Raw genomic sequence first — 11,051 nt, forward strand, 5'->3', positions numbered from 1 at the left:
TCCACTGTTCCAGGTACAAATAAGTACCTGTATATAATGTAAACCGCTTTGAATGTAGTTGGAAAAACCACAGAAAGGCGATATATTAAGTCCCATTCCCTTTCCCTTGATTCCAATTAAAAAAAAAAAAAACTTGCCTGTCCTTGCTACATGCATGCTTCAGGTGTAATACGAGTGCGATACTTTCTTGGGGGCGGAACAGGGATGGGGAAAGGGTGGGAGTCCGATACGGATCAGCACCGTGGGTCTAGATATGCCTAGGTGCATCATACCAGGAGTAGCTAAGCTGCAGGTGCTCTCAGAACTTTAAACAGCAAAGTTACCTCAGAAATGAAAAAATATTAGAATGAAAAAGTCTGGTGTTGGAAAGGCAAGTAATTAAATGTAAAATCCAAATCCCAAGGGTTTGGAACTTTATCTTCCAACAAATCTACTTTAGAAAGCTTATTTACTACTGGCTCTGCTTGCATGAGTTTGCAGTTTCACCCAAACACCCTTCAAACTGCCTGGGCTATCAAGACAGTAAGACTCGAAACAGAAAATCATTGAGGTTTGGAATCCAATGCAGCTGTGTACTCCCACTCCGATCATCATATGACCATAATCTGATGCTTTGGTAAGGAAAATGCATAGACCACACTACCCTAATATCACATGTGCAAATTTCTAACATACACTAAAAGTCCAAAAATCCGGCTTCCAGTAATCCGGACCACCTGAGAATCCAGACCTCTTGAAATTACAAATTCCGTACAGCCAGGAATCCAGACTCCCTCTCACCTTGCCTGCTTGCTCTCCAAGGTCCCCTCTGTGACTACTCCTCGTTTCTTCTATATATATATATATATATATATATCTCATTCACCCCTCCCCCCTTTTACAAAGCTGCCCATTCACTTCAAATGGGCTGTGTTAGCATTACCGCACCAGCAGCCGCTTGCGCGGCTTTGTAAAAGGTGTGTGTGCGGGGGGGGGGGGGGAATCAATGCAGATAATGTGAAGGATGTTATGCTGTGGTGACAGACTAAATGCTACAAGAATCAATTCACTTGGGCACCATATCCAACCACTAAGGAAACTGAGGTAACATCACTGTGGGAAAGCAGTTTGCAAGACCAGAGCATTCCATCGTGATTTTTATGGTAACTAAAAGGAAATTTTAAAACAAACAATTTGAAGTTAAGATGATGAAATATTATGACACCAATAAAAGGTCTCAACAGAGATCTGAGTTTTATATCACATTATAAACCTCAAAATTATACTACTTTTTACCTTCTGATCATCCATCCATCTCTCCTATTTCTCACCCCCTACCTTTCTCTGATATTCTCACTTGAATGTTTTGATGTTTCAATTATATATTCTGATATTTTGTCATCTTTTGCTGAAGAAAAAGGTTCCGCCTTTGAAAGCTTATCAAAAAATGTATTGTTAGTTCAATTAAAAAGGTATCATCTTATTTTCTCTTTCTTTTTTGGTTTTGTTTTATTTTATTTCTATTTCTTATCTAGAAATGGAGAAGGGAAGGGATTTTGGACTTAGCTCATGCTTTTTCCAGTTGTGACTCAAGGCAAGTTACTCTCAGATACAGCAGGTATTTGCCTGCCTTCCAACCCCCCCACCCTCCCCCAAAGGGCTTGCACTCAAGTTGGTACCTGAGGCAGGAGAGGATAAAGTGACTTGCCAGGCCTATACTTCCAGTCCTCAGTTATACAAACGTCACTTGTGCGGGACGCAGGAGAATTTTTAAAAAGCACGGACCATCCAGCAGCTATTACTTGGGTCAAAAGAGGAGTTTTCTGGCATTTACTTCTTCTCTAGCATTAGGCAAATCAGATATGAACTGTGTTTATGTTGTTTTGTAATTTTTTAAACCCCAAACCATAATAAAAATGCATATAGTAAAAAACATGATTCAGTTTTAATTAATAGACAAGAAGAACGTCCCAAACTGTGATCAATAAAAGAGGTAATGGGGATGTCTATTCATTTGAAATGACATAGGAAAGGTCAACTTTGCTCATGTTATTTCATGTCACAAGCAAACGAACAAGCAAAATGATGTGGGCTTTTTTTTTTTTGTTTGTTTGTGCTGTCAATAGTGCATGCTGTTGTGAAAGAGCGTGCACCATTCACAGAGAGTTTGCAATCTTTCCTGTAAGTGCATACATGCTTGCACATCTGTGCACTATATGGTAAAGGTCTGCACTCTTTGTGAAGAGTGCACATGCCGTTTCCAAAAGAGCACACACTCTTTAACAATTTTCCTCCTGTGACAACACAATGACCCCCCCCCCCCCCCCCACACCCGAACAAAATGAACATTCCCAAAGAGAGAGCAAAAATACTAATCAGGACAGAAAAAGGGGCTGAGATTCTACTACATTTTAAAACAAATAATTTGAAATCCAGTATAACTGTCAACCACTGGGATGGAGGAACGAAGACCACTACGCACACAAGACAAACAAAAAAAGTTATGTGGTCAACAGGACACTTCCAAACACACCAGGAAGACGTTAGTAGTCGCATACAGTTTATTCCATAAAATAGATGATATGTAAATGTGTTGACTCGACACAGCATAGTGTTTCGGCCCAAGTGCCTGCCTCAGGAGTCTGTACCTAGATGAAAAGCCCAAACATAGCAAAAAATGCTTCACAAACAAACAGACAGATGATCAAAACCCCGCGCTGTTCCAAATAGCACTCCAAAAATAGCGCTGGAACAGCGAGAGGCATTATTAGACCTATGATCAGATATAATTGCATGCAAATTTAAGCACGCAATCATCTCTGATCATGGGATAGAAGTGTGGGAGAATTGTGCCTGAGCATGTGCTCAGCACAATCCTCCCACACTTGTTTGACAGGTCTGGGCTGTCAAAAGCCCAAACCTGACAAACACAGGGGCTGGAGGTCCATGGGACCAACAGGCTCCAACTACCCCTGCCCCGAGCAACGGGGGCTGGAGGTCTGGTGGACCTCCAGTCCCCCCAACGATCCCCCCCCAGGTTCAGGGAGGGCTAGAGATCCTGTGGGTCTCCAGCCCCCCTAGTCCCCCAGCAAGGGGTCCCTGGTGGTCCAGTCCCCCCTACCTTGTGGGTTGGAGGAGGGAGGGTAGCCTGCCTCCCTCCTCTTCCTGCGACGCCCAGCCCTGCCCAGTGTATCCTGGGATGCGCTGGGCGGGGCTATACAGCATACAAAGGAGAAACTCCATATAACACCATATAAGGGAGAAACTCCCTTATATGGTGTATAGCCCCACCCAGCGCATCCCAGGATACACTGGGCAGTGCTGGGCACCACCATTTTGCGGCATCGCAGGGAGGGAGGCAGGCTACCCTCCCTCCTCCAACCCACAAGGTAGGGGGCTAGGGGGTCTGGACCACCAGGGACCCCTTGCTGGGGGACTAGAGGGGAGGGGACCGGAGGTCCAGCGGACCTCCAGACCCCCTGTCGCTGGGGGGGGGGTTGGTTGGTCACCCACTAGGCCAACAGGGACCTTTTGCTGGGGAAGTTAGGGGGGGGCAGAGACCCATTGGATCTCCAGCCCTCCCTGAACCTGGGAGGGGGGAGGGGAGGATCGTGGGGGGGGGGGGGGGACCGGACGTCCGCCAGACCTCCAGCTCTGTCACTGGCAGGTTTGCTGTTGGGGGGGAATGGGGGCCTGCCAGCATGCAAATGCACGTTGGACAGGGCTCACCATTCCTCCCCAATGATCTGCAAACCCTAATGCCAGCTCAGAGCTGGCGTAGGGTTTGGCACACTGGCCGCTGATGATTGGGGATGAATATGTTTAGCCCTGTTTAGCATGCATTTGCATGCTAGTTGCTTTCAGAGCCCTCGAGTGCTTTGTTTCACGCGCTCGAGGGCTCTGATCATGGGGCGTTAGCAAACGTCGGTGCTAGTATGGCGCTAAGAGCCTCTAGCGCCGGCGTTTGCTTCTGATCATCCCCCTGAAAGTGAATACACTCTATAAAAAACCTATAAGGTTCAGTCAAAGCAGCGTACCGCAGAGATTGCGGTAAAAACCATTAATACAGACTCCTGAGGTAGGAACTTGGGCCAAAACACTGTGCCGTGTCGAGTCAACACATTTATATATCTTCCATTTTATGGAATAAACTGTGTGCGACTACTAATGTCGTCCTGGTGTGTTTGGAAGTGTCCTGTTGACCACATTACTTTTTTTTGTTTGACCTGAAATCCAGTATTACAGAACATGACCCACAGGTTCTGAGCATGTGTACAATGAATCCTCACTGCTCTTTCCTTATGAAAATTATATAAAACAAGGTTGTGGAGGGGGGCATTGCATTTCCAGACAAAGGGACCGATTTCATAAATTTAGATAGATTCAATTAATGGCACTCAAAATTTAGGGGCCGGGAAAAATCAGCGCTAAATGCTATTCCGTAAAGGGTGCTCTGGAGTGAGCAGTCTTTAGAGCACAGCACATACTGCGGATTCCTGCACTCAACTTTGGTGCTTGCTGAAACCTGGTGCAAATCCTGGCATGCAAGTTGGACGCGTTAACCCCGGTATTCTATAACACTGCAACTAAATGTTGGAACGCCTCTAACATGCCCATGCCCCTCCCCTGGCCACGCCCCCTTCTGGGTTGTGCATGAGGCAACTTAGGCACGCAGTGTTATAAAACAGTACACAGGCAGATGCATACACAAAGCCAAATTGATTAACACCTTGTTAACTCATTAATTTGCTCACGTTTCTGCCCTGCATGCCCTACTTTGGGTGACCTATATAGAATCCAATGAAGAATGGGGGGGGGGAGGGGCGGGGAACCTCAGTAAGCCAGGCCTTAAATGATGAAACTTAATATTTGTCCAAGCTCAATGTAAACCACTTTGAACAAATTACATAACAATATTCATAGATATTTCCCACCCCCTCCCCTGGAGTAACCTGACTCCTCTGTGGCTGGGGATGGCACTTCAGACATTTGGCAACAGTTCACAGAAGCAGAAGAGAGAGAGAGACTATTTTACCAAGTGCCAATTTCTCAGTTTCTTGGCTCTACTGCTTCTGCTTAAGGTCTTATTACTAGGTCTCCTTTCTCTGTTGCATAAATATGCCATTATTTCTAACACTGTTTTTCCTATTCTGGAGAACAGAAATGTGCACCTTTATGTCTGCATAACCTTAGCCTTCAGTATCCGATTCCCAAATTTGTGTTCTGGTAATTCCAGCGATTCAGGATAGCTTGGTGAGGTCTGCATGTCATAATATATATTTCACAGGAGCCCCTCCCATGAATAAGTTTGCAAATTGCTATATCCGAGTCTGCCTGAGGTCCATCTGCGCTCCCAATAAAAAAACATGCCAATTCACCTTGTGCATGGGTTTGGAAAGGCATGCTAATTTATTCAAAAATTATATCCAACACTAGCTCATATTTAAGAACAAATCAGAATGTGAAAGAGAAATCTGAATAATATCCTACCCGAAATAATCTACAAATGGTAATACTGGAAATTAATCCATCAATTTAGCAATCGTTTTGGCTACATTCTCAAAGCTCCTCCTGAAATCAAATCATTTTAGTTTTCAATGGAACAGTTTTATTTACAGCACTGCCAGCTACTGTTACACATCCTGTTCAAATATCCTTATTTTAACAGCTTGGTCCCTAACTTTACACTGTCAAATAATCTGTGCAACCCCCCCCCCTCCCCCCCCAAAGCCTAACCAAGAACAAACAACTGAAACACCCTGTAAATAAAGGACGCCCCTGGCCCCCGCGAGATCAAGCAGCTGATAGAACTCGCCATCCAGTGTCTGGCCCCGGGCTAGCAAGGCGGAGGGGTGCCAGAAAAATGCACCCTTGAGTACAGGCCAAAATAACACTTCAAAGGTACTTTTCAACTCCCCTGACATGAACTGTATGTCAGCAATTCAGAAACAAACAGAAAGTGGCCTGGAGCTGTCATGGGTGGGAGGGAACAGGTCTCCGCCGTAAATCATCTCGTGTGACCGAGAAACATCCGTCTTTCTCCGTAATGAGATGCAAATTCACGTTTCAAGCCAACGATTCTACCATCCGATCCTCAGCACCCCCCCCCCCAATGCACCAAAAGGACCCCCCACCCCTACCATCCCACCACCTCCTCTTTCACTTCTAATCCGGGATCAAGATCAGAGGGAGAGCTATAACCTTTCCAGACACGTGGATCCCTTTATGAAATATATAACAATTGGGAAAAAAAAAAAAAAAAAAGCAGAGTAACATTATAATCGCCATTAAAAGAAAAAAAAAAAGTTTCTCTTACCAAAAGGATCCCCGGCCACTCGCACCAGCCTCTTCCCGTCCAGATCGGAGAGGCTCCTTGCCTTAATTAATCTGGTAGAAAAGAAAAGAAGAAAAAAGGGAAGGAGGGGGGGGGGGGGGGTTGTAATTTCTTCCCGGGTCAGCGACGACTGTTTCCACCCCTACCCCAAAGATCCGCAGTGATGAACCTTTAATATCCCAAACGATCGGACCCCCCTCAGCTCCTTTTCCCAGCTCACAAGGGGAGATCGCGGGGGGGGGGGGGGTATTACTCCCTAAAAAAAAACCCCAGAAAAGTCCCCCCTTTTTTGTTGCAGTGTCTCTTTGTTCTATAATCCCAGTAAGATTGAAAGCCATTCGCCCCGTCTCTAATCCCAGCCCAGCTCAACAACTGCATCTATTGGCTGTAATTTACATACAGGATTAACAAACCAGCTTCAAGGGGAGAGAGAAAAAAAAATGAAGAGGGAGGACAAGATTTTACCATTCTTATTTTTTCCCCTAAATCTGGAAATTCAAATGAAGAGATTATTAACAGAGGGAGTAAGGGGAGGATGTATCAGACTGAGCAGGGAGGGCTCAAAGGTGCTTTTGGGATCAGGAAGAAAAGAAATGTGTTGTTTTAAAGTGTGCAAGTATCTGTCGTCATCTCGAGATTTTATTTTCAGATTACGGATTACACAGGGTGGCAGCAGCAGCAGCAACAAGAACAAAAGCAGAAGGGAGGGGAGAAAATAGGGCTATTAAAAATGCAAACATCGGCGGGAGACGGTGCGAAGGGGAGGGCTACAGAGAGGCGCCCCCACCCCACCCGAGCGTAATACAGAGGAAGAAAACCGACTGGAGTAGTGAATCTGTTTTCCCTTATCAGTGGCCTGAAACAGTGCGCAGTGCATATGCTATTTTTTTCCCATGTTGTTTGTGTGGGGTGGGACTGATCCAGATTTCTTTCTGGGGGGGGGGGGGGGGGCTTTAGAAGGATCCCTTTGTACTACCTCCCCTCCCTGTGTGTTTCTGATGGGTAAGGGAGGAAATAAAGATCGGAGCCGGTCCCTTCCCTTTTCTATTTGGGCGGCGAGAGGAGCCTGTCACTCAATGGGAGACGACGGGCTCCGGCTGCAGGTAGACAGACAAGACTGCAGGCTGTCCGGGCACAGGGAGCTCCGCCAACCACACCAACTACCGGCTTTTCGCTGCAAGTGGTAAGGGGAGGAGCCAAGCACGTAGGGATGCAAATCAGCTGCTTCCCAAAATAAACTGCGCTGGCTTTTCGTGCGCCTTTCATCCGACATCCCAAAGAAATACGCACAGTGCACGTGCAGTATATTTCTGACTTCGGGACAGCATAAGAGCTTTCAGAGAGTCGGGAGAAGGGTAGTTAGAGGAATGGACAACAGTAAGATGTAAAGCCACGCTTTCTAAACTGGGGTTTCAGGAACGATAATAATTGTGTCTTTTTTGTTGTTGTTGTTTTTTTACATCTTGAACTATGCAATTTTCTGTTGATATTGGTTATAAATAAAGACGAAAGCCAGGAAGGCAATGGATCTAGAATTGTGAATCCTAAAATAAGAATATCACAGTGTAATTGGTAGTTGTCAGACCATCTTTTATGTAATCTATATTTCTCTGCTAAACTTTAATCCATCAGGTATTCTGCTGGCAGTCTCGGGCATCTTTCATTTACTGGCTCAATTCCAGGGGCTTTCAGGGACATATGTCAAACTCATATCACTGTAACAACTTTCCTAATGTGGGCTTTATTCCAAAGGGTCTTTCCTTCCATTCTTTGCCTAAAGGGAAAAGAATCTTTTAGTGAATAAAGTGCTAACCAGTGGATCAGACCTCCTAAAATGCTTCCTTGTATCCGTCAAAAATGATATTTTAAGGGATCCTGGCAAATTCCCTGTTTTTCATATATATTCACCCACCTATGAAAAGGGGCTTCAATTATCTTCATGGCTTCTTAGATAAATACTTCAGAAGAAATATGGCCTACAAAATCTATGATCCCAGTACTACAGGACGTTGCTGGCTGTACCCAGTTTAAGTGGATCATTTACTAACAGTTAATGTGTTGTGTAGGATTCTGTAACATGCATTATTTGCATAAGGGTCCGTTGTTTATTTATTTATTAAGACTTATTAACTGCCTTTGTGAAGAGATTCACCCAAGAGTGCAAAACAAGTGTAGTTTGACATAAATTAAATTATTATAGTAAGAGTATTAATAGTAACATAGCCAAATGTCAGTGTAATATATACAATTAGAGCAGTGAATAAACTTGTAATTGGGAAAATTAAATTATAGTTAAATCAAGAATATCATTCAGTGTCAGTAAAATATACAGCACAGTAGAACATTCATATAACAGAAATATACTCACAATGTCATAGTAACATAGTAGATGACGGCAGATAAAGACCTGTACAGTTCATCCAGTCTGCCCAACAAGATAAACTCATTACATATGATTTGATGTGATACTTCATATGTATACCTGATCTTGATTTCTGTTTGCCAGTTTCAGGGCACAGACCGTAGAAGTCTGCCCGGCACTGTCCTCGTTCTAAATTTCTGAAGTTCTTGAAGCCCCTGAACAGCTCCAGTGAAGCCCATTCAAATCTATTCAGCCATGATCAGGGCACAGACCGTAGAAGTCTTGCCCAGCACTGGCTTTGCTTTCCAATTAGCGGCATTGCTACCTAATCTCTGGTAAGCTTCTTTGGATCCATTCCTTCTAAACAGGATTCCTTTGTTTTTATCCCACACATTTTTGAATTCCGTTACCATTTTGATCTCCACCACCTCCCGTGGAAGGATATTCCAGGTACCTACCACCATCTCAGTGAAAAAATACTTCCTGATATTATTCCTGAGTCTGCCCCCCTTCAGCCTCAATTCATGTCCTCTAGTTCTACCACTTTCCCGTCTGGGAAAGGTTTGTCTATGGATTTATACCTTTCAAATATTTGAACATCTGTATCATATCACCCTGGTTTCACCTTTCCTCCAGGGTATACATGTTCAAGTCAGCAAGTCTCTTCTCATACATCTTGCTATGCAACCCCATACCATTTTTGTCACTTTTCTCTGAACCGCTTCAAGTCTTTTTACATCCTTAGTAAGATACGGCTTCCAAAACTGAATATAGTACTCCAAGTAGGGCCTCACCAGCAACTTGTACAAGGGCGTCAACACCTTTCTTCTGCTGGTTATACCCCTCTGTAGGCAGCCTACTATCCTGGCCGCTGCCACTACCTTGTCGCATAGTTTTGACACCTTGAGATCCTCGGACACCATCACCCTAAGGTCCCTTTCCTGAGCCAAGCTCACCAATCTCTTCCCTCCTATCTGGTACATCTCTTTTGGACTTCTGCACCCCAGGTGCATCACTCTGCACTTCTTTGCATTAAATTTGAACTGCCAGACCCTTGACCATTATTCCAGCATTTGGAGATCCCTTCTCATGGTTTCTACTTCCTCCAGAGTATCCACACTATTAGCTATCTTAGTGTCATCTGCAAAAAGGCAAACATTTCCTTCTAACCCTTCAGCAATGTCTCTCACAAATATATTAAACAAAATTGGCCAGAGCACTTACCCCTGAGACACTCCAGTACTCATTTTCCTTTCCTCCGAGCAGATTCCATTTATCACGACCCTCTGTCACCTGTCGCTCAACCAGTTTCCAATCCAGTTCACCACTTTGGGTCCTAATTTCAGCCTTCTCAGCATATTCATCAGTCTTTTGTGAGGGACCATATCAAAGGCTTTGCTGAAATCCAAGCAGATTACATCTATCGCACGTTCTTCATCCAGTTCTTTGGTCACCCAGTCAAAGAAATCAATCAGATTCATATGGCAGGATTTTCCTTTGGTAAAGCCATGTTGCCTCAGATCCTGCAACCCATTGGCTTCTAGAAAGTCAACTATCCTTTCCTTCAGCAGCAACTTCATTATTTTTCCTGCCACTGACGTGAGGCTTAACAGCCTGTAGTTTTCCACTTCTTTCCTCTCTCCGCTTTTGTGAAGAGGGACCACATCAGCTCATCTCCAATCCCAAGGAACTTCTCCCGTCTCTAAAGATCTATTGAATAAATCCTTAAGAGGTCCCGCCAGGACTTCTCTGAGCTCCCTCAGTACCCTGGGATGAATCCCATCCGGACCCATAACTTTGTCCACTTTCAGATTTTCAAGCTGGTTATAAAAGCTTTCTTCCATGTACGGCACAATATCCTCTCCATTCCCAGATATTCTCTCTGCAGCAGACTATGGTCCTTCTCCAGGATTTTCTTCTGTGAAAACCGAAGTATTTGTTTAGCATATTCGCTTTATGTCAGACTTGTGAGTTCTTGTACCAAGTAGAGCGCTGCTGAGCCCGGTACTCGGACCAGGTTCTGCTTGGCGGCTGGACAACCCCAGGTTTCACCTGCGCTGATCGCTGTTCCCCAGAGGTTGAGCCCCTAGGTGCGGGCGGCCTGCAAGACTTACGGGACGGAGCTGGAAGCGGGGTGATGAATGTATCGGCCAGGCAGGCAGCAGATCAAGAGAGTAATCCAGGTACAAGTGGCAGTCAGTAGGCAGGCAGCAGGCAAGAGAGTAATCCAGGTACAGGCGAAAGTCAGTAGGTAGGCGGCAGGCAAGAGAGTAATCCAGATGCAGGTGAAAGTCAGTAGGCAGGCAAGAGAGTAATCCAGGTACAGGCAAGTCAGTAGGCAGACGGCAGGCAAGAGAGTAATCCAGGTACAGGCGA

The 11,051-nt window shown here is 45.0% G+C and overlaps 1 protein-coding gene across 6 annotated transcripts in view; it reads right to left on the reverse strand.

Annotated features, from left to right (window-relative positions):
* Positions 1-7,054, reverse strand: part of GTF2IRD1 (GTF2I repeat domain containing 1) — a 219,690-nt gene extending 212,636 nt beyond the window's left edge. For 4 of the 6 annotated variants that reach the window (XM_030185787.1, XM_030185783.1, XM_030185785.1 and 1 more), the window contains exon 1: positions 6,296-7,054. The gene's annotated coding sequence lies outside the window, so the exon portion shown is untranslated. The remainder of the gene's footprint in view (positions 1-6,295) is intronic. The other 2 variants (XM_030185786.1, XM_030185784.1) reach the window with 1 other exon arrangement.
* Positions 7,055-11,051: the final 3,997 nt, after the last annotated feature.

The sequence above is a fragment of the Microcaecilia unicolor genome, chromosome 13 (genome assembly GCF_901765095.1).
Source record: "Microcaecilia unicolor chromosome 13, aMicUni1.1, whole genome shotgun sequence".
In the NCBI taxonomy this organism is placed as follows: domain Eukaryota; kingdom Metazoa; phylum Chordata; class Amphibia; order Gymnophiona; family Siphonopidae; genus Microcaecilia; species Microcaecilia unicolor.